At 51.7% G+C, this 23,191-nt stretch overlaps 1 protein-coding gene across 13 annotated transcripts in view; it reads left to right on the top strand.

Annotated features, from left to right (window-relative positions):
- Positions 1-23,191, top strand: part of PTPRS (protein tyrosine phosphatase receptor type S) — a 165,074-nt gene that overhangs the window by 15,875 nt on the left and 126,008 nt on the right. The window contains exon 1 of one of the 13 annotated variants that reach the window (XM_076359502.1): positions 11,108-11,168. The exons of the other annotated variants lie outside the window; for them this stretch is intronic. The gene's annotated coding sequence lies outside the window, so the exon portion shown is untranslated. Of the gene's footprint in view, positions 1-11,107; positions 11,169-23,191 lie in introns of those variants that run through there. 13 annotated transcript variants of the gene reach the window in all.

Below are 23,191 nucleotides of genomic sequence, written 5' to 3'. Positions count from 1 at the left end.
CAATCAGGTGGTGCTACTGTATGCTGATTTACCCCAGCACGCCACAGTGGCAAAGCAAGATCCATGCAAATGACTTCTGCCGCACAAACCGCAGCCCACACCCGGGCGTGTTTGGACAGGGCAGCGCCGCCTTTGCGGCCGCGGGTAGCTGCCAGGCTCGGCGTGCACAGCCCTGGGCACGAGCCTGTCGTGTTTGCACAGAGCACGGGCCTCGTTTGCTGAGGGGGAGGCAGGCACCGTCCCATGCTGCCGCTCGGCATGACTCGACGTGCGGCAGACAGTTGCACAGGACCTGCTTTTAAGCAGCATGCTGCGTATCATGTTATTTATGGTGCATGTGTATTGCAGGTAGAAGATGCACCTCCGGGTCCCTTCTGCCGTTCCCGGGGAGCGGGAGGAAGCGTGTGTGCAGGGGGAGGTCATTTCCTCTGCTTTCGGGCTCTGTTGGAGAGCTCTGTTCAGACTTAATGCAGTTTAGCCCTGCTCTGGGGATGGGCACGAGGAGTCCTGGGTGCCTGGAAAATAGCAAAGTTGCTTCCCTCCCCTTTTCCTTTTTTTTAAATTAGGCAAACGAGGAAGAAAACGAGCAAAAAAGGCTCTCCATGAAGCGGGTGGGTGAGCGCGTGTGGGGAGAGCCAGCTTCCTGCCAAACTGTTGCAGGCAGCAGCCGCCGCTGCCCTGGGACTTTGGGGACCCTGCACCAGCGTGGCGGTGCTGGAGCCGGCTGCTCTTGCTCTCTGTCCCTGCGTCCCCTCGGCCGTGGCACATTGCTGCTGCAGCTCCCTCCGTCCGCGCCGTCTTTCTCAGCCTTGCCTTTTCCCCAGCAGTGGTTTTGTCGTAAGTCCTTGGTAGATCCATTACTGCCCACGTGGTCCTCATGGCAGCTTGCAGCCTGCATTGGGGTTTTGCAGGTCTCGCTTGGCTGCTCAGCAGGCTCCAGTGTGGGATGGCTGCAGGCTCTGGAAGACTCTCCAGTGCTGCTCATATGGAAAACACTCTCAGTAACCACACAGAACGGAGACGGTGCTTAAAAAAAACCACAAAAAAAAAAGGTCATCTGTAGGGAGGGGGATATTGAAGCTGCCTTGGATAATTTCTGCTGGGGATGTGTGACTTGAGAAACTCCTTCCCCTGAACCCCAGGGATGTCTTTACGAAGCAGAGCTGTGGAGATGTCCTGTCCTGCGGATGTCATTGGACTGGATGCTCTCTCCCGCCCGCGCAGCCCCGCCAGGAGATCACCCCCAAAACACCTGGCTGACAGCCCCAATGGCGTTTCCTCGGGAGGGCTGATTAACCCTGGTTTTTTTGGTCGCACAAGTCCTTGCGCTTTGGGAGTTTCCTGTGCTCCTGGAGCAATCCCGTGTCAGAGCAAAATGCGAATCCTGAATCCTCCTGCACGAGCAACTGCGGCCGCTGGGACAGGAGAGGAGCTCCAGCTCCAATGGGGATGTGGGTGCCTGAGCTGGCCCCAGCTCGCAGCCAACCTCAGAGGACTCCAGGACGGCTCAGGGACATGGCAAATGTCTTGCTTAGGTGTTGGAATGGTGCTGGAGGACTCAACAAGGTGCTGCAGCACCACGAAACTGTGCCTGGTACCTCCCATGGCTGTGCTTTTGCAGGAGAACTGTTAGAGAAGCACCTTCCAAGATTATTTGGTTCCTGATGTGCACGTTGCAGTTTTTTCTGTCCTAACATCACCCAGAAGATCCCCACCGCCCTGCACATCAGAGATGCACAGCAAAGTCCAAGGCCAGGGGCTGTATTTGAGGCTGAGGTGCCCAAAACTCTCCCTGGGCTTCATGCAGACCAAAGCTCGGGCACGTTGGGCAACGAGTCCAGCAGGGTCACCAGGAACGTGGCTGCCAGAAGAAACCCAATAGGATGGAAAATCCCTTTATTCAGTTTTCCTGTCTCTGAAGTGCAAGTGGGAGACTTGGACCCAGCTTTTTCCTAGTGTGGAGAAAGGGGCTGAAGCCTTCTGCCCAGGCGCTGGTGCCATGGATGTGTGTGGCACGTCCTCTCGGCTCCGTCACCTTGATTTGAGGATTTGATGCATCCTGCTGTTCAAAAATAAATAGGTAGTTATTTTGGGCCAGGGAGGCAAGCAAATCAATAGGCCAGTGATTTCTTCATCATCCTGCATGCTGCACAGGGGAAAAATTAATAAAGTACCTGCCATCCACAGAAGCTATTTGTTAAAGCCAACGATAATGATGGGCAAAATTGAGTTCCTGCTTATGATGGGTTCGCTCACGCTCCTGTGCTCACGCTCCCTCTCCGAGGCATCGCCGTTCCTGACAGTGCCGTGGTAGGAAAGGAGATATTGGTCTGTGATCCAGGTCTGAGCTTTTCCAACGTTGGGAAGAGCGGCATGGGGCACTCCAACCTCTCTAAGGACTCGCTTGTGCTCTGAGAATTGGGTCCTTTTAGGTGTTTTGGGATCCATGAGAAAACTGGATTATCCTGGAGTCACTGTCCTGTGGTTATTGCTCACTTCTCGGTCAGTTTGGGCCTTTAGAGGCTTTTCAGGGTTTTGCAGAAACTGTTCCTGGTGTGTGCCTGGTGGGAACTGCCGCGTACGGTGGTGGCTGTTGGAGGAAGGATTGTCGGGAGCAGGCTCCATTCCCTGCTTTGATGCAGACCACAGGAACGTTGTTTTTCCAGTTCATTCTTGAACTTTCTCACCTCTAAAACGGGCACACGCGGAGCCATCCTTCATCAGGAGCCCAGGACTCAACTTGTGAATCCATGAGATTTTCACACGACAACCATGAACTTGAGAAGACCGAGCTTTCCTTGGGCTACTGATAACTTGCTTAGAGAAGCAGCCAACATTACCTGGTTCCTTAGGGCTATTGGCTACTCTGTGTTTGCCCTCCAAAGGTTAACCAAAAAACATTTGGCTTCTGACATTGAGAATAAAACACCACATCATGGGAGCATCCAGCATCTCTTGATTGCAGAGTTAATGTTGTAGGAAGGCTGAAGGAGCATCCTCGCCTCCGGATCTCGTCGCTGCAAAGCAAACCCCCATGGGCACCCCGTGTCGTATCTCCCTTCCCCAGCCGCTGTGTTCAGTGGCATCCAAAATGCTCCTCCTGCAACCTTGCAGCAGGGACCTCCCACAGCTCGTTGCAGTTTTGGGGGGCTGCCGTCCAGCTGCTGCCATTGGGTCCCCCTGAAACTTTCCTCCTGGCCAACTTCTTTCAGGAATATTTCATGCCAAAGGTGATGACTGTGCAGGGTCTCACGTCAAGAGAGACGGAGGGCTTGTCCAGCTGGGAAATGGGGCTGTTCGTTTACTGGTTTAGTGCTGTGTGTGTCTTGCATCGCCTCGGTGGAATAGTAACGATGTAAACAGCAGGTTAAACGGCCATGAGTGTAAGAGCCAACCCCAAATACGCTGGTGTGGAGGCCAGAGGGAAAGCTGAACGGGTGAACGCTCGTGCCCTGCAACTTGAGCGGGTGGAGGTCTCTCAAGAGATGACTTGAGAAGAAAAACCTTTCTTCCCCCCCCGGTTTGGGTAATGCCCCTTCCTTAACCCTGTCCACAGGACCCCTTTTGGCATCAGGGAGGCTGAAGGCAGTGTTTGCCACTCCGTGTTTTGGTGTTTTTTGTGATGAATATTCTCCTCCCCCACAAAATACCCCCTTTCAGGCTGCTTTCATGTTCAAAGCAAGAGGCACACAGCTCCTCCTGCTAATGAACCTTTGCTGGTTGCCCCAGCTCGTGGGTGGGTGTGAAGAACAGATCTGGATTTAGCTTACTGCTGGCAAGGCTTTGGGAGAAAGGGGGGGAAAGTCCCTTTTAAGTTTACTGTTGCCGTAAGAGATGCAGGATCCGTGGCTGGCGTTAATTGGGGAACGTGGCCGTAAGGTGGTATGAAGTGGCCCTTGAGCTGAAGGTGTGCTCCACGGCGGTGGATGAAGCTCCCAACCCACTTACTGGATGGCTCACGGGTCCCACTGCAGCACCAATGAATATTTAAACCAGGAGCTGATCTGTGTTCAGAGCATTTAAATTAAATAGAGTGCAAGTTGTATTTTTAAGTTGCTGGTGTTGAGCTCCTGGGAGCCCAAGGATGGAAAGGACCCGTCAGCAGCATCTCACCATGACGAGGCAGCGGCTGCCTCTTTCCACCTAGGTTCATTTTGGGGCTCCAGGTTCCCCTGTACCTGTCTCTGTGCATCCTGCACCCTCTTTGCGAGCAGAGCAATACATAGTCTTTTTAGTGGGAAAAAACCATTAGTCTGCAGTGATGGCAAACGAACTAAAATTTTACTGCTCTTGGAGGAACAGAGATGACCTGGTTCATGCTGGATGCAAATAATGGGTTGAATCCTGAGTCCTGTCTTTAGGCTCTAGATGTCCGTTTTCATCTCGGGGTGGTGGGTCTGAGACTGGACTATCCCAAGGGACCCTCTCTTGGGGGCCGGGAGCAGCCGATCTCCCCCCCAAAGTGTGGGTGGGTTGGGGCTCCAAGCTGCTCCCACCCCAACGCGTGGGGACCTCGCCATGAACACACTTGATAACGCCGTGTGGCAGCCACTGCGAGCGGCTCGGGCCTTCTCTGGCACAGGAAGGACAAATTAAATAAACATGCTTGATTGCTTAAACATTTGTTTTTTAAATTAGCAGCAGCTTTTTTATATTAAAGTATGTGGATATGCTGCTGGGGAACACTTTAGCAAGTTGGTTTTTTTTCTTCCTGGTGCTACTTTTCCAGAGTGATTCTTGATTTAAAAACCAAATGCAAAATGCAGGCCAAGTTTGAGGTTTAATCCTGTAAACGATGTCGATGGGAAGAAACTGCGCTGCTGGGAGCTGTGGGGCCCTGTTGGGATGCGTGATGAGGCAGGCCTTGAAGGCAGCGGCGTTTGCAAACCGTGCCTTGCAAGCGCTGGAGAAAAGGGTCTATGAATGGCTCATAAGAGGCTCCATGAATGTCCACAGCTTCTCGGGAAACCTTTTAGTGGTCCATGAATTGTCAAAATGTTGAAATCTCCTGCAAAGAGGTGTTTAGAGATGCTATATATGGGAACATAATTTTCTGTGTGCTAACAGGGACGTGGATCTGCAGCCGTCGTGCCGTGGTCTCGGTGAGCCGGGCTTGGGGACCAGCTGGGCTTTGGGCTTGGTGTCTTCCCCTCCACGCATCGCATGGTGGGTGACCCTGCGCTGAGCTCTTCCCCGGCTGTGCCTCTGGGTTGTTTTTACTCTTTGGTCTCTGTCCTGTTTAGATGGCAAAGAGACAGCTCAGCGTGAGGGTTACAGCTTGTTCGGCATTATGGGATAAGGGGGTTTTAGATGCTGCTCTAATAGTAACCAAGATTGCTAAATAGCATCTCTGGGAAGGCAAAATGCAGCCAGAGAGACGCTAATGCTTCAGATTGACCTCGCTTGAAGCGTGGTGGAGTTTTGCTGTTTCCGTAGGCTTGCTATCAATTTCCTAAAATAGCATCTGTCCAAAAAATAACACCAATAACCAAGCAAGGATCCCTGTGTACTTACCTGTGGGAGTACCGTCCCCGCTGGGGCTTTCCGGGTGTGGTGGCATTGCCGATTAAACTCTGCTCCTGCAATTTTAGAAAAAAAATAAACAGAGTTCCCACAACCCCGCTGCTTTTTGTGTCATTCTCCCCGGGTTGTAGCAAAGCTCCCGGCAGCTGGCTCAGGGACCAGCGGGAGGACCCCGGGCTGGCGCTGCTCCCTTTTCCTTTGCATGGACCCCAGGCCACGTCCTTAGTTTTTTTAATTAATGGATGCATCCCGCATGAGCACAGCTCCAGCTCGGCTGCGAGGGTCCATGCGCAGCCACAGGATTGGGGCCTCTCCATGACCCGAGCGGGGAAGGGGATGGGGGAGCAGATGCTGCTCCGTACCCTGGCTCTGCACCCTTCCTAAAGGTGACCAGCAGTGGTTTTGTTGTTGTTTTGTTTTTATGCATTAAAGGTTTAATAGATGGAATTAAATACTGTGAAACTTAAGGTAATTAAATGTGGAAGCAGAAGGAAAAAAAAATCGTAAAGCATCCTCTCCAGGAAACTAATAGGCTCCATGCCTCCTTATCTTAATGATTTTCATAATTTAGCTGAATGCAAAGATAATGGATCTGATGAACCTTTCTGGAGCTAACTTTAGATTTAATGGGCTTCTTGCTGGGGAGCGGGGTGGGGGCAGGCGCAATCAATGCGCTTAAGGAGGGAGATAAGAGCAAGAGAGGCTGAAATAAACAGCCAAACAGGTTTTCCAAAGACTTAAAAGTTGCTGTGTGTCCATGCCGAGTGCTCCCTCCTGGAATTAACCTCGGAAATCATTTTCAGAGGCCACGTGATTTCCTCCGGCTCGGCCGCACCGGCGCTGCCAGCGGGTTTTTGCCTCTCTGCACAACCTCTGACCCTCCCTGGGACGAGGGAGCCGCAAAGCCGGGATCATCTGTGTTAATCTGGTCTCATTGAGGCAGGATCAGTGAAACCACCTCACAGATTCACTGTATTATGGAGCAGATTGAGGGACTTAGAGAGCAAATTTAATAAATACCATTTCGATATTACTTGGTGGAAAAAAAAAAAATATCTGCTGAGTGGCTGATGTTGAAGCACCCTGTGAAGGATGGTTAATACGGACATGATGTGTTTGGAGAGCTGGGGGAGAGGGGATGGGGAAAATGCTGAATATTGATGGGGGGGGGGGAGGAAAGGACATCCCTTGGGATTGGTCTGGGCCAAGATCTGGGTCGCAGTGGCACGTGCAAAAGCAAGCAGGGCTGGCTGTGCTTGGGGAAGGGGGGAAATGTGGATGTTTGCCAAGGGATGGAGGTAACACGGCTCAGGACCTGCATCTTCAGTTCCTCTCTGGTGCAGCCATGAGTTTCCTGCTGCCTCCTTGGCTCTATCGGCAGTTTGCATGACCGGGGCGTACAGGGTGCTCCTGCTGATTTAGGAGCTAGGGCTGGGTGGAGATGCTGAAGCTAACCCCGGACCCGAAGCAGGTTTGCTGTGTCAGCGCAGTGACGGCTGCCCATGATGCAGAGCCAAACTGACCCCTTTGTACCCAGGACCAAGTTGGTGCCCCTGCACGGGCGCTCCGGGCAGCGTAGCGAGCGGCTTTAGAAGTGGTGGCGAAGCTGGGGTTGTTTTTGCAGCCAGCTATTTGAAATCAGCAGCTGCCATATTGGTTTATGTCTGCTTTGTGCCAGGGAGGTGGCACGGTGTGGTGCCGTGTCCAGGGAGGCTCTGGGGGCTCCTGGGACAGCTCCAGGTGCGGGGGCTTGGGGGTCCCACGGTGCCTTTGTGTCTCAGGGCTCCGTGTAGTTCCCGGTGGAGTCTTTGAGCTGTGCTCTTAACAAGTCTGAAGTCTCTTTGGGAGCTTTCCAGTGGAAAAAGCAGAGCTGCTCTAACAGGCCAAGGGCATGAATGGGGGGACGTGAGGCGGGTGCAGGAACCCGGGGTGCCTGAGCGTGACCTGGGGAGCCGGGCTGGGAGCAGGCGCTGTGCCCACGCTGCGTGCCACGTCCTGCTTGCAGATGGGGTCTTCTGCCCAGCCGCAAGCAAAGCGGTGCAGCCAAGCAAAATCCTGTCCACAGGCCCCGAGGAAAGCTCTAGCTACAGGGGATGAAGGGAAGGCGATTGCAATGGGAAACCCCAAACCCTTTCTCCCAGGGCTGGTCGTGGTGAGCAAGGTTTTGGCTGTGCCAGGGTGTGGGGATGGGTGCTGCTTTCCTCTTGTAGGAAGCGTGCCTGGATCGTGCACCTTCCTGAAATGCTCCGGCGAGGGCAGTGAGCCCGTCCCGCGCCTGCGCTGAGGACCCATAGTGGAAGGTGCAGCGCTCGCAGCCAACAGGCAGCCGAAGGGGCTGGTTTGTCTTTGTCCCTGGCAGGACCCCCTGCCTGCTGGAAAAACACTTGGGTTAGGAGAAATGTGTGACCTCTTGCTAACCCCCTTTCCCTCTCACTCTGCAAGATGTTAAGAAGAAGGGGGGGGAAGAGAAAAAAAGAAAAAAAGAAAAAAAAAAACCAACTATGCTGCGGCCAATCCAAGGAGGGCGAGAGCCGGGGACCATATCATTAAAATGCTAAAAATGAGCGTGCTGAAAACAGACACAATTGGGTATTTAAAGCTCTGAATGAAAAGAGTGTGTGTTAGCCGGCTTGCGGAGAGCCGGTCTCCCAGAGCCTCTGGAAAATATGTGGTCAAGCCCGCACCATTAACTTTTTGTTTCTGGCTTGTAAAGTAGCTGTGAAATCCCCGGGGGGGGGCATGGACCCCGCATCCCTGCCAGGCCGGGGAGGATGCCCGTGCTCTGCCGGAGGGGCGGTTTTGCCAGTCGCTTGATGCACGTCGGGTAGCGGCTTGTGCACACCCTGAGCCTTTTGCTGTCCTGCCGTGATCTTTATCCCAAAATGTGGCGCTCAGCATGGGGACTCGTATGTCACCGGAGAGTCCTCTGCCACCTCTGTTACAGACCGGGTGGGATTTGCCCCAGCCGGTCCCTCTTGCACTGAAGCGTGGGGTGCATGGGTGGAGGGACCAAGCGGAAGGCGCTACCCAGAGTGGGAGCTGCTTCAGCCCTGCCCCAAACTGGCCAGGAATTTACTCCTGGGTGAATCACGCGAAGTCACTTCAGGGCTGTTGCATTGTTTGTTTGCAGCTGCTTAAAACCTGGGCAGCTTGGGCTGCTGGAGGCTACCGGCTCGGGTGCCTGGGGCTGTACCAGGAGATGTGAACTCCTCCAGTGGTTTATAGTGCCGCCTTTACGTGGAAACGAGGATCTTTGCAGCCAGACTCGAGCATGGGTTTGCCGCATCCCCGCTTGTCCCTGGGCAGAGGTTGTGGCCGGTGTTTAGCTGCAGGTTGACACCGGCCACAGCGTGCCACGCGGGAGGGCGAAGGTGTGCACGGGGTTATTTCTGCGCACGTACGCAGGTTTCCCTCGTGTGCATATGCACAGGGATCCGTGTGGGTGCAAAACGCCCCTAAAATGTCTCCTGAGGCAAGTGTTAACTGCCAGGCTGGGCTTAGCTCCAGCAGGCAGGAACAGATGAATCAGACACCTAATGGTAAAATCAAACCTCTCAAAGTATTAAAAACAACCCAGCTCCAGCGGGCTCCTCTGCCATCCAGGGAGCCCCAGCGAGAGGGAGCAAGAAGGGATTTTAAACCAAACTGGGGTTTTTCGGGGCGGGGGGCGGGGGGAGCACCATATCTCTTGGCTGCCAGCCTCTCGAAAGGGGAAGTTTTACCCCGCCTCCCGCGGTCTCGGATGTCAGGTTGGCAAGAAAAATCCCATCTGTTTTCAATCTGGATCCTCACTTCCATCCACCCAGCGTTTCTCCTCCCCGCGCTCCCCCGCTCCCAGCCCCCAGAGCTGGCGTGTGCGCCAGGCAGGCCTCGGTGACGCTTTTTTCTTTTTTTTTTTCTTTTTTTTTTTTTCCCTTCTAAAAATGTATGTGGCCTCCTTTGCCCCCTGCGTCCCCCCCTTCTCCCAGGCACATGCTCCAGTGTAGCTCTCTCCATGCCGGGGCCTGCCAAGAGCCTCTCTGCGCTCAGCCCCGCTGCGGTCGCTGGGTCGGAGAATTCCCAAATGACCGAGGATTTTTCAACTCCGAGTATTCAAAAAAAAAAAAAAAAAAGAAGACACCCAACAAAAAAAACCCCAAAACCAAACAAACAAAATATCTCTCTGTGTGAAGAAAAAAAAATAGGCAAAATCAAGAGGGGAGGGGAGAGAAGGAATTTGTTGTTGTGATTTTTTTGTTTGGGGGTTTTGTTTGGTTCCATGGTACGATTTGGAAAAGAGCAAGTACAGAGTGTTTTGTTCCTGCCCAGAGATAACAGAGCTACTCTGAAATCCTCTATAGAGTCAATGCAAAGACGTATATGTAGCAATCGTGATAGCCTAATCTCTCTCTGAAGAAACCCTTTTGTTGCACGCCCCCTCTCGCCTTTCTCTTTGCTGTCCTCTCTTGCTGCGTTATGTCTTATTTAAACTATAAAGTCCTCAGGCTAGGAATTGCCTTCTCTCTTTACAGATGGCTGCAAGAGCTTTTCACGTCTGTGGAGCTCTATGAAAAATAAATGAAGAAGGTTGTGGCTTTTGTTGTTGGGTTTTCTTTTTTTTTTTTTTTTTAAAGTGTTTGGAGGTGAGAGTTTATCTGATCGTAGAGCCAGACCCAAGGTAGCAAGGACCCGATGAGCGGTGTTGGGCTTTGAATTGCCAAAAAATCTCAAGGCGGGGGTTATCCCAGCTGCACCCCTTCCCTTTCGGTTCTCAGCGCTGGGCTGGCATGGGGCCGCTCAAAGCTGCCCCCGTGTCCAGGGTTTTGCGCTCTGGCTGGGGTCTGGGGGGCTCAGGGCGAGCCCCGGCTCCTGCTCGGATGAGATCTGCTGAGGGAAGAGCCTGGGTGCTGTTGGCCAGAGCGGACGGGGCCTGTTGTGCTGCCTGCGGTGCCTCGGTTTCCCCTTCGGGCAAGCACTGCCAGCAAGCGCCTGCCCTGCGGGGATGAGTTAATGGTGGCATGGGCAGGGGTGCTGGGGGGAGCAGCGGTGCTCCCCTGGCATGGCAGGGCAAGGGTGGCTTTTGCTTTTTATTTTGGGGCGTACCACGAGAGCTGTGGGGCCAGGGCTGTGTGTGAGGGGACTCCAAGGCACCGGTATGGGGGGGACGGACCCTAAAGGGCCAGGCAGGACTCCAAGGCCAGGCTCGGGGAGACCATGAACGACCAGGCTGGGGTGATCCCAGGGCCAGGCTGGGGGGGGGGGGACGGGACGGGGACGGGACCCCGAGGCCAGGCAAGGGGCCACCCCAGAGGCTCAGCTCCAGGGGCCCCGGGGGAGGAGGAATCCTGGACCAGACAGGGGTAACTCGGGGCCGGGCTGTGAGGGGCCCCGCGGCCGGGCGCCCTGAGGGGGCGCAGGCCGGGCCTGGCGGGCCGCGGCGCTCCCCCGCCCCGGGCCTCCCGCCCCCCTCGGGCGCGCTGCCCCCCTGAGCCTCCCCCTGCCCCGCTCCCCCGATCGGGTTGGGCCCCGCGGCCCCGCCCCGGCTCCGCCTCCCTCCGCCCGGGCCGCGGCGGGCTCCTCGGCGGGGTCGCGGCGCCCGTGGGCCCGTAGGCGCCGCGGGCCGCCGTGGCGAGGGTGGCGCGGGTGGGACGGCCGGTCCCCTCCCGGTAAGTGCCTGCCCCGCGCCCCGACGAGCCCCCCCCCCCGCCCCGTCCCCGGGGGCGCCGAGGGGCTGCCCCCGGCCCGGACCCCCCCCCGGGAGCCCCTCTGGCACCAAAACGAGACCCGAGACAGTCGGTTTGATTTAAAAATTTGGTTTTTTCCTCATTTTTAAGAAGGGGAAACGACCCCCTCTCCCCCCCCCCCGCCCCCCGGTAGCACCTTCTTCTGGGGAGCATCTAGCGCGGCCGGGTCCCCGTCCCGTCCCCCCCCCCCCCCCCCCGCAGCGTCCTGCGTGAGACGCGCCCTCGGCTTGAGGGAGCAGCGAGGAGGAGCGGGGGCCGCGGGGGTCTTGGGGTGACGGCGGGCCGCCGCCGCGTTGGCTCCCGCTGATGGGTAAGCGTGAAAATACCCGTTTCTCGTACAGCCCTTCTTGGCCGGGCTTTATCTGCGGGCTGTGGAGCGATGGGTAGCGTTGCTCCGATGGAGGGGGAAGCGCTGGCTGGGGCTGGGGCGGCGTTTGGAAGTTGGGAAGGGGACCCCCCCCCCCCCCCCTTCTCCCCCTTTTTCTCCAGCCAGTGGCTCACGGGAGCGTTTTGCTGCAAAACGAGACAAAGTGTAAAAACCGCATCCAGCACCCCCCGTTCATGCTGGGAGCGCTCGCGTGCGTTACAGAGGGCCAGCTCTCCAGCTCACCCTTTTCTCCAAATTACCCCTTTTACTCTGTGGGTTTTTTTCCATAGTGGAAATGCCGTTTATTTTTTAATGAATAAAAAGCAGCCCAGATCCGCAGCAGTCGCCTGCACGATGCTCTCCGCAGCTCGGGGCAGGACACGGGCTTTGAGCGTTGGAGTAATGTACAAAATTTATTCAGTGTAAACATTGCACAACTTCGGTGCTCGGTTCCCAGGATTAAAATATAACTCGCTTTCTCGGTTTTATATGGCTTGCTTGCTAACCGTTATACTACTGCTCAAGCTCAAGATGCAGATTTGTCCAAAATACGTAATTTTAGAAACATAAGAGGGGAAAAAAAAATGCTCCATTTTGTTACGGGAACTGTGTAGATGGAACTTTCTTGAGAAATGGCCATATTTTATCCCTTTATGATTTCTTTCTCACTCTGGCAAAGGCAAAATACTTTTACGTTGCAGGTAACTTTTATGTCAAGGCTCTAACTTTGAATTCGCAGCAGCTGGTCTGACTCGAGGCAGTTAAAGGAACACTTGAAATTAAATTTAAATTTATATTGTTCGTTGGCGGAGAACTCTCCTGCAGTTAAGGAAAAAAACGTAAAGATGAAGCTGTTCATTACTATATATGAAAAGCAGTTTCAAACATTAACATTATGGTTCCTTTCTTTAAAAAACCAGGATTCTCTAGCCTGTGCTTTGTATAGCTGCATCTTGCTATCCTCTCATTTCCCTTTTCCTGAAAACGTCACTTAGCGGAGGAGAAATCACAAATTCAGGCGCGCTGGGATCACCACACACAGAACAGAGGAACATCTGCTGAAAAGAGACTTTCTGAGAGTAACAAACCACCTGCACTGAGAAATTTTTCTTCTCTCGTAACTAGCTCAGTGTTCATCGGGCGCGCGTCTGTAATCCACTGCTGGTCTGTTTCTGGCTGCAAAGGTGCTTGTCAGCCCTGGTATTTTACAAGGCTAATATTTGTTTACAGACTCACACTGTTGGTTGGGGTTTGGGTTTTTTTTCCACCAAAAAGGAGGAAGTGAAAAACGTGCATTTGAGCTAATTGGGCTATTTTAACAGTTTCCTCATGATTTGCGTTTTCTCTAACGTAACGAGCGTCTGGAGTTGATTGGTGCCTTTCAAGCCGCCCTCTCACTTCTTGTGGAGGAGCGTGTTGGGATGTGGGCTCAAAGATGGTAAGTAAGGCTGGCTCAGACGGCAGCTCCGGCTAAATGAGGTGGTCCCGCACCAGGGACTGAGCTGCACTGGAGGAGGGGTCTGCACAGAGGATGGCAGCTTTGGGGTTGTGCTTCCCTCTTTTGCTTTTCATCCCTGGAGTAAAAACCGTAACGCTCGCCGTCCTTTCATGTTATTGCTCCAAGAACCTGCCAAGTGGAAGGGAAGGTGTCTTTTATCATCTTGGGAACGTGTCATTGGTCCCTAGTGCAGAAAGAGGTACATCGCCTCCAGGAGAAGCGCGGATGCTTGTTCCAAATCTTTCTGCCAGTCGGAGTGGAAACGAGGGAGCAGAGGAGCGTCGGGGCTCCTGCTCTGCGATCTGGCTGCTCTGCAACCTCCTCCTGCAGCCAAAAGGCGAAGCGGTGATTTTTCAAAGGTGTTGAAGAATTGGGCCAGAGAAGGCCCAATTACGCTTTTGACTCGGAAGAGATATGTGTCGTTTTTTTGGGAGGTGGAGGTACCAAAATAAACCATCTGAGAGTTCAGCGCGCAGAGTGTGAATTTAGTATTAGGTACTAAATTCCTGCAAAGGTGACAGTTGCAGCAGGTATATGAGGAAATCCCTCATTACCCTGCAGAGCTGGAAGAGCAGGATATGGTGTTTTATTATGTTTCTTAACCTTGATCACAGCAAGTTTCAAACACCCTCTTTACCCTCACTGTTTAATCTGGCCTGTGGGTACAGATTCTTGTACGGCGAAGCTATTTCACTAGATTTAATCTCTAAGGAGCGTGCCAGAAAAACAGCCTTGGGGAAATGGCAATCTGCTAGCTTCCTTGTCTGTAAAATGGGAATAGCGATGCATAACTCCTTTCTGTAAAGTGTTTTAGGGTCAACCAGTGAAAAGCGCTGAAGTGCCACAGGTTGAATCGTTCGGCCAAAAAGAGACGAGGCAGAAGCAGTAGCGAGGCTTGCCCAGGCTCCCGCAGCAGGTCGGCAGCGAGGCCAGGAATAGAGCCGGTATCTCTGATTCCTGCTCGAGCGTCCCTGTCTGCTGCGTGTGGGCGCAGGCCAAAAAAGAGCAGCAGTGCTGGAGTCACCCAGCTTTGTGTAAAGGAGAAAATCGGGGTTGCACGATCCTGTCCTTGGTGCCTTTTCAGGGGCTGCCCCGTGGTGCCAGGTGTAGGAGTGACAAGTTGTCTGACACCGGTCCGCAAAGAGCTGGATTGAAGCCACTTACTCATTTCATGCTGGCTTCTGTGCAGCCCTTGTGTAGTAACTTTGTAGATGCTGCTCACCTGGGCTGAATTTTTAACCAGTCACCTGGAGATGAAAGGCACTCGATCCCGTTACCACTCCCCCCAAGCCATCCTCTGCCCTCTCTTTGAAGAGATTTTGAACCCCAGGTATATTTTATTCCCATGCAAGGCTTTGCTGTCGGACTCGACAGAGATTGCAGCGTGTCCTGTGGCACCGGGGAAGTGTAATCTTGTTACATTTGAATTTATTTCATGCTGTGTTTGCGGGTGTGAAAAATGAACTGGTAAAATTAGGGACTGTGGAAGGTGTGAGACACCGTGTTTGTTCAAATGCTGACGGTGGGAAAACATCTGTTAGAAGCTCTCTTTGAAGGAGTAGCTGCCCTTCCAGAACTACTTTGTAGGAGTAATAACTGTTGCGGTAGGTAAAACCTTCTGAATCAGGAGGCACCTGGGAGCTGTGAACATGCGCGGGCTGATGCAGGGATGGAGATCTGTCAAACTGAACTCTACAACACCTTTATTTTTCCTCTGCATCTTACGTCATTTCCAAAGTGCTGCCTTAATTTTGCATGAGCTCATGTGTGCTTGGGTGAGTTTGGGTTTTTAAAGAAGCTGTTCTGCCCTTCTTTTCTATTTATGGATAACTCTTTTATGGGTTTGCAAGGGCGTGTTTCAATTTCTCCATGTACTGATTAGTGCTGTCATTAGCACTTAGTAAGTGCGTTGCGAAAATTCTTTATTAAAATCTGTGCGGAGGTAGGTTTTATTCATGGGAGGAAGCCACACGGTGCTGGGTTTCAGCATCAGCTCCCAAGTCGCAGGATGGCTTACCTGCTAATTTTGACTTGCTATCTATTTACGATAAGGCAGGAAGCAGCGCGTTGCAGCTGAGGGAATTGAGGCTAGCCCCCTGTTTATGGTAATTCTTAAATAGTTCATTTGGGCGTAATGCCTCTTTTTACAGTTGATTCGGTATTACAAACAGATTTTCTGATAATGGCATCTGTGCCATTCAGATGGGATCATTATTATAATAGCAGCAAGTATTGTTACAGAATCGGTATGTGGAATTTATGTAGGATCGTTACAATGACAGAAGTAATACCATAAATAAAATGATGCTGTAACAGCAGTACTAAACCTGGGTGTAATAGGGGAAATGACAGTTCAGATTTCCCCCAAGCCTCGGCACCTCGAGCCTTGCGAGGATTTGTCACGTACGGTCCCTGCCTGCGGAGGAGGTGGGAGCGTGGGTGGCTGGAGAGGGCAGGGGCTGTCCCCGTGGCGCAGCGATGCTCGGCGTGCGGGAGGGAGGAGGGATGCTCCTCTCGTACAAATCAGGGAAACCATTAGCTGGAGCCATTTCAAAAGCCGACTGGGGAGTCTGTTGCAAATAATTACTTGTAAAAACGGGGCGTTGCTCTCATTCAGCAGGGCGCTGGGTTTTGCTCTTGGGCTGGCTCCGTTAACACAGGGGTTTTTTGGGATGGGTTTCAGGAGGGCTTTTGCATGCACAGCCTGTCCCTCCTGTGCAGTGTTGGGACGGTCTGTGCCTGCCGGCACGTTGCTTCTCCCGTTTCTCTGTGGGAAATGTGGGAAAGCTTGAAATTGCATTTGTGAAATAAGGATGGGGGTTGAGACTGTAAACTGCCCAGCGGGACTTGACAGAGGAGGCTGATGTAAGTAGCATGCCCTAATACCAGAAGCAAAAGTACCAAACCCCCCCAAACAGAAGAAAAAGGGAAGAAAAGGTAAAAAATCAGTGCATTTGAAGAGTTACTGAGGATGTGGAGTGGAGATTATCCCCCCCCCGCCACTTTTCTTTCTATGAACAAATCCCTGGAGTTGGGTATGTTGTCTTAAAGGCCGGTCTTGCAGTCGGGTTTAGCAAATACAGATAATCCAGATGGCTAATCTGGAGCGTGGTTTGGCTAGCAAAAACCTTCTGGCAGGCGGTGAGGAGGCTGTCGGGAAGAGGTTTGCAACAGTCGTATTTAAACAAAGTCGCTGCTAATGCTGCTTCAGCCATCGTGTGGACAGAGCACAGATGTCTTGCTTGGGTTTTGATTTTTTTTTTAAATAAAATCCCTTTTATTTTCCATCAGTGACCCCTGTTTTAAATCCCTGACTCGAGGGGGAATTGTAACCCCTCGGTGGGCTCAGATGCGGTTTAAGTTTTGTCACCGTGTCATGCGGTGAGGGATGTGGCCCCTCTCCGGCACACTGGTGCCCAGGGTGTGCGGCAGCAGAAGGGTGCTCGGCTGCGCAGGCGGGTTATTGCGCTTTGAACTCGCTTTTTGCCCAGGGGCCCCGTCGAGACAGGGGTGATGGGGCGACTGCTTTTTGATGCTTGGCGCTGCCTTTGTCAGTGGACATCTGGTGCCAGGATTGCTGCTGTCGGGGCTGGGGGTGGGCTGCAAGGCCAGGGAATTTGATGGATTAGTGCGGTTGGAGGGCTGGGGGAGGGGACGGGTAGGGTTTCAGCTCCTGCTGCAGGTAGAGAGAGAATTTGGGGATTAGGGGCACTTTTCTGCAAGCTGCAAAGGGGGGAGGATTCGGAGAGGGGGAAGGGTTGGGAAGAAAATACTCTTTCCAGTTTTCCCAAAGAAATGACATTTGTTTGCTCTGTAAGGCAGCACAAGGGAAATGTGTGTGCGTCTGGAGCAGGGGATGAAAAAAATCCACAGCAAATCTGGTGCCGGTCTGTCCCCCCAGCTTTGTAACCCTTGGGAATCCCAGTTGCTTGCGCCTGGCCTCGGGGTCACTTGGTTCATTCCCTGCTGCTTCCTATGGATTCAATAACCTCCTTTTCTCCCCAGAGATCAGCTTAAATTAAAACTTTATCCTTTACTTAAGGAAGCAAGCGGCAGCCTCTCCCCGTGCTCTGTTACAGGATCTGGGTAGGTTGCATGTCCCCGTCCATCCGTCTTTCCCCGTGGTCACCAGATGGGCTGCGCTGGGAATCGGCAGCTTTTGAGCTGCTGGAGCAGGAGGAGGGGGATGTGGGATATCTTCTGCCCCGATCTCCTTGGGTGAAGGAGTAGGAAAGCAAACCCTGATTTTTAAAAGCCTCCCCCAAGGGCAGATATTTCAATACGCTCTGGCCTGGAAAGGGGAAAATTGCTATTTTTCTTGGGGTAGGACCAGACTCCTGGGGATTATCACCGGGATGCATCACACGGTCCTTTCCCGGAGCTCTCTGTGCCAGCGAGTGTCCGTGTGTGGGTGGAAATACCCTGTCCCTTGTCTGCCTGCAAGGGCAGGAGGGTTTGCATAGCAGTGAGGGCCACCGGGAACTGGCTGAAATGGGGACCTCGAGGAATAGCCACAGTGAAATCCAATCTCCAACCAGCGCCGTGTTTGAGGATCAAATCCACGTGTAGAAACTGCCCGGAAGATTTAAAGTCTGCTGGCTTTGCCAGGAGGAAACGCTGCCGCGGGGAAGTCGGCTCTCTGGAAGGCACGTTCGGGCCTTTGATTCATGTTTTGGGGCTACATGTGCACACGCGTGTGCTGTAAACATTGGTTTTGTTCGGGGCTGGATTTGTTTCGTGCAGGGAGGGACGTACAGCCGCCCCGCACGCAGCTCCTTTCCACCTGCCAGACGTGAGCCATGTGCAGCAGAGATACAGCCCCAGCCAGGCAGGGAGCTTCGTGCTTGTGTTGTAAAATAAGCCCTCATGGGTGATTTTTTTTTTCCCCCCTTTCCAGCAGAAATTGAGAAAACTGGAGGTGGGCAGGAGCAGGAAATTCAGGTGTAATGAAGGAAACTTTGGGACTGAGATGAGGGAGGTACTGCAAAACATGAGAGAGACCTGAGGGGTGTTGGAGGGTTTGGACTGGGGGATCTTTTGGCTTTCCTTCTGTTGCTGTAGCCGTAATGTCAAGGCTATTGAACTGCCTTTTGAATTTTGATTTCTTCTCTGTGTTGTACAAAGTGGTGGCTAAGGGCCATGGCAATGCAGCAAGTCTTGTGTCTGCAAGGTTTCTGAAGTCGGAAAGCCTTAAAACACTGGTCTGAAAAAAGGAAAATGAAAAACGAGGGATAAAGTTACAATTACCATCCTGAAAATGCATTTATTTGAACTTTAGGAGCAAAAGGCAGAAAAATTTGGGGGAGGGGGAAAGGAGGGAAGAACTCACTGTAAAAATGCGTGCAGGGAAGTGAACAGCTGTGTTGTTCTGTGAAATGGGAGCTGCTCGAATTCAAAGCATTATTTCGCTAACCAAGACCTGGTGTTTGTGCTGGGGCTGAAGGCTGCAGCCCCAAGCGTGCAGGCAGGAGGAGACCTTGCAGAAGTTCAGGCTGCTCCAGGCTTCCCAGCCCCTATACTGCAGTATCTTATGGGTCCTGTTCTCGGAGTGTTCTCATGCCATCCATGCCTTGTACCTGGTGCATTGAGTATGTGTCGAGGAGCGAAAACTTGCTTATTTGCTGCTGTTTCTCCAGCGTTAATGGATTTGGTGTCTTGGATGCTGCAGGACGCCATAGGCAAGCGCTCCTCTGTGGTCCCTGCCCCACTGGACTGATCCAGTCCTGCTTCAGGTCCTCTGCCAAGCGGTGGTGGCTTGGAGCTAGGAAGAAACTTCACCCAGACAGGTAATTCCTCTGAAGCGTCTGCTTTTGGGTGCTGTCGGCAATGGTGTGCTGGACTAGATGAATCACTGTTGCCTCCAGCCTGACGTGTTTGATGGTTGCAGCGCTGCCTTCCTGGAGGGGAAGAAATTGTAGTCCATTACCAGGAGTCCATTTCTCTTACCGAAGGTGGAGCGTCACAAGAAGCACCGAGTGCTACCTGCTGAGTGCGCCCGGTTCCTCGCAGCAAGCCTCGCTCGTGTGCCATGAAACACTCGCTTGACAGTGCGTTCCAGAGCAATATCCTGAAATGAATGATGGGCCCGCGCTGTGCTTTATGCACTACCCTGCGAGGTGGGAATGTGTAAATCGCACCATCTGAATGATTTAGGTATAAACCAGTAGAAAATTGCAACAGCCCGTGTGCTGGGGAGGTTGTACGGGGCTGGGCTGGGAGGATGTGTGGCCGTACCCTCCTCTGTCCCCTGCGCCTGCGTCCGGGGTCTCGATGTGCAAGTGCAGGGATGCAGGGGGTAGGTTTGATATTGGTCCCTCTCTGTCTCTGGGCAACTCGTCCAAATTTGTGTCTGTCCCTAAGCGGGGAGCCGCGTGGCACACAGTTTCCATTAGGCTTAAGAGGGAAGATGAGTGACATGTTAGAAGTGGCTTTAGGTTTTATGCAAAGCCAAGGATGCTTAAGCCAGCTGGTGGATTTTAGGTTTTTCAGCAAGTTTCATTGGACAAAAATTTCCTTTGGAAAGTGTCTCAGGTCTGGTGTGAAATTCTGATGGAGATCAAGGCGATGGGAGTTGTGGGTGGCTCATACGGTGCCTCACACCTCGTTGCCCCTTCAGGGAGTTGATTGTCTTCCCTCCTGCTTTGGGGGAAAAATGGCAAAATCATGCGAAAGACATGGTTTTCTTTGTGGTGAGGAATGAACATTAATATTAAAACATTTGGGGATTTTTTTTTAAAGATTAGTTTTGCTTCTTGGCTGGTACCCTGGTTTAGATCTCCTGGAATAGCTTTGGAAATGCAAGTCTAGGCAAATATATAGAAAAGATGAAGCCTGGACTGCACTCTCTGCCGTTTTCCTCCCGATTTGCAGAGCTCTTCTAGTGCTTCACTGCTCCCCTGGCGCTGCCTGATGTCCAGGAGTCAGTTGTTTCTCAAAATATAAAGGTCAGAGGTACTGGAGTAGGGATGAACCCCAAAGACTTGATCACTGTTTGAGGCTTCCGCTCTCCTCTTAAAGCAGACATGGCATGGGTGCTTTCTTCTCAGGGAATTCTGAAATCTACCTGTATTAATTTCACTGTTTTGAACTCTAGAAATTAAAACATGCCTGTAAATTCTAGAAAAAAATAGGCATTTGCTGTTCTCTGCCTGTTACGAAGCATGGTTGCGTGGATAGCCAAATAAAATTCTTGGTTCGAAGTGTTTCAGTAATGTGTTAAAGTTTATGGAGCATTTAACAAACTTTTTTAGTGTGCAGTAGTTTATAGTGCCAGCAAACAGCCAAGTGTCACATCAAAGTTGTAGTCTTTTCTCACTTAATGGCACAATGTTTAATGCTTGTTCGGTTTATCTTGGGTGGCTTTTCAGTGCACAGCTCAGCATGGCTTTTTCTTTCCTTTTTTCCCCCCAAAAACTCAAAAAGAGAGATTATAAATACCGATTTAGGGCCCACAATTCAAGCAGAGTGGTTGGATTTATTTTTATCTTTAAAAAAAAAACCAAAACCCTCCAAATAATCACAGTGAGTTCAGTGGTGTTCTCCCCGTGCAGTTCCCTTCTGGGCTGGGAGAGCAGAGCGGTGAGATGAAATCTGCTCTCATTGAAGGCAAGGAGAGTTTTGCCGTCACCTCTCACAAATCTGTGATGATTTTTCTTTTAACGCAGGAGCTGCGCTGTGTCTCAGGCAGGGGTGGTCTCTGCAGCCGAGATTAGCAGATATGGTCGAGCCCGAGCCCACTGACGCCAGCATCAGCGAGGCTGCGAGTTTGGTGCCTTTTGCCCACATTTTGGGATTTAGTCCTTCTCTGGACTGGAAGGGGATGAGTTTCAGGGCACTCTGCAAGGACTCTCCTCTGCCCCAGTGCTTGGGATCGCAGTCACGTAGGAGAGGAAAGGGGAAGGAATATACAGGGAGTTAAACCTCCAAAAGCAGCTGCTTCCGTCGGGAATGTCCTAGAGCTTCGGGTTGTCATTTCTACTAGATTTGAACTAAATAGGTGTAAAAACTCAATAACAGTGTCTGGATAATGCATCATAAACTGTCTTACTTACTTTATTGTAGATTTAATTATGATAATGCATATACATATAATTATGTCCGCACGCAAGATCTATTCGGTAGTAAAGGGTTTATATAACGTTACAAATAACGAAACCTGAGCTGTATCAAGGGCTCCCTGTAGCATCCTTTCTCGTATCCCAGCTGAAAGGGGGAAGTCTCCTCTTCTGTGTGAATTACACACGGTTGGGATTATTGAGCTTCAGCCGTTTCTAAGGGGTTGGGTTATATGGCACAGGGTGTGATTTTCATCACACCGCCTGCGTTTCAGTCTTGGTTTGCTTTGGAAATTTCCTGTAGAGTGGAAGACAGCATAAAATGTCTTATTAATGTTGATGTGATCTGTCATCGGCAGTAACCAGTGAATTGGTATACGAGAGAGGCATGTGAACAAATTTGAAACCAAAATAATCTGTGTATTATTAAAAAACAAGCCAATATGCAGCAATATAATATGAGGAAATTCCACTTTGAGTTTCTAACGACAAACCTTCCGCACGTTCCTCCTGTGATTTATATAATTGCCGAATCGCTTTGATGGCTTGATGGAATTATAGCTCTGCATTACATGATAGATAATCAATCAAATAAACTGTGTTTACCCCTTTGCTTCAGCATGTGTATGAAACAGATACATTATAGTGTGAATTGTTCTTTAACGCTGGTATTTGTACTGAGTTTCGGGTGTGATTTCAGGATCTGATATCTCCGTGAACCTGACCTCACCTTGTAGGCTTCAAAATCGTGCTGGCTTAAGCAGGGGCTGTAGTAACTTGCTCTTTCTGTGGTGCATGTAGGAACATTTCTGCCTAAATATGCAGTGGGCTTGTTTGTTTAAATATCATAGAAAATAAAACCGCAGCAAGGAGGCAAAAGGTGCCAACACCCAAGCTCTTTGTAAGGGCTAGGTAAGGCTTGTAGGTTGAAATTCTGCCTTTCTAGGCAAGCTTGGAGTTGGTCGCGTCTGCTATTTAATAGATTGTTCCCCGCCTCATTTGCTGCACAAGTTACTTGAGTTTTAGTCTATGGCTTTAGAAGAATTTCTTACCCTATTTACCAAATGTGCTGTTGTGACGTGTGGAAACCCTTTTTCTGAGGGGTTGCTGGGGTAAAAATTAAAACCAGTCTTTGTAGCAAGCGATAGCTAGGATAACGTGTAAGTGTGTTACGTCATCTGGTTAATATTTGTATTTAGATAGGTAACTTTTGCAGGAGATGATCCTGTTTCCTATAGCATAGAGCACAGTCGTATCCATCAGTGGGCCTTTTGCTGTTGCCTACCCCCATTTCTGGTCCGTTTACCTAACGGCAGGGCTTTTTCAGGGAGGTTATGAAGCGCAGTGTTTGTTCAAATGGATTCCGTGGTATTGCGGACCCGGGGCTGTGCGTACGCAGCGTCCTTTTGGTCTCTCTCGTCCGTGTGCAAAACCTGCCAGATTCTGATGAAAGGGAGATAAAATGGACGGACTCGGGCAGGGCTGCAGGCACGGTGCCTCGTCGCTCACCCCGCTCTCTTATTCCTTGCCGCAGCTTCTCCATCTCCGGCTGGGGTTTATTTTTGGGTCTTTCTCCGGCAGGAAGGCGGCTCTCCCCATCGCTTCTCCCCGGAGAATCCCTTCTCCTCTCCCTCCTCGCCTCGCTGTAAGGGGATCACAGCTGCTGAGTAAATGTTAAGATAATAGTGTTATTACGGAGTAATTATACTGCAAGTTATTGAATTAAAAGTGATGAGACTGCCTGTAATGCTGAATGGGGAGAGGAGGGAGAGGCTGGGTGGGAGAGCGCCGAGCAGGGAAGGTGGAGAATAGAGAAAACCTAATAAATTTCCTCTTGTCGAGAGCCCCTCGCTGCCGGGACTGGGACTGAGAATGAATGAAAGGGAAGATCAAAGAGCTAATAAATAAACCATTTCCCTGAGAATAGAGGGTATAATTAGAAACCCTGGCCCTGTGGTTTTGTGTCTGCCCTGGGGTGGAATCTGCTCAGCGCTGTACTGTGGCGATAAAACAGGGAGACAATGCA

Source organism: Aptenodytes patagonicus, chromosome 25 (assembly GCF_965638725.1).
Source record: "Aptenodytes patagonicus chromosome 25, bAptPat1.pri.cur, whole genome shotgun sequence".
Classification (NCBI taxonomy): domain Eukaryota; kingdom Metazoa; phylum Chordata; class Aves; order Sphenisciformes; family Spheniscidae; genus Aptenodytes; species Aptenodytes patagonicus.
The sequence above is the reverse complement of the archived record's forward strand: the minus strand, read 5'-3'. Positions and strand labels throughout refer to the sequence as shown.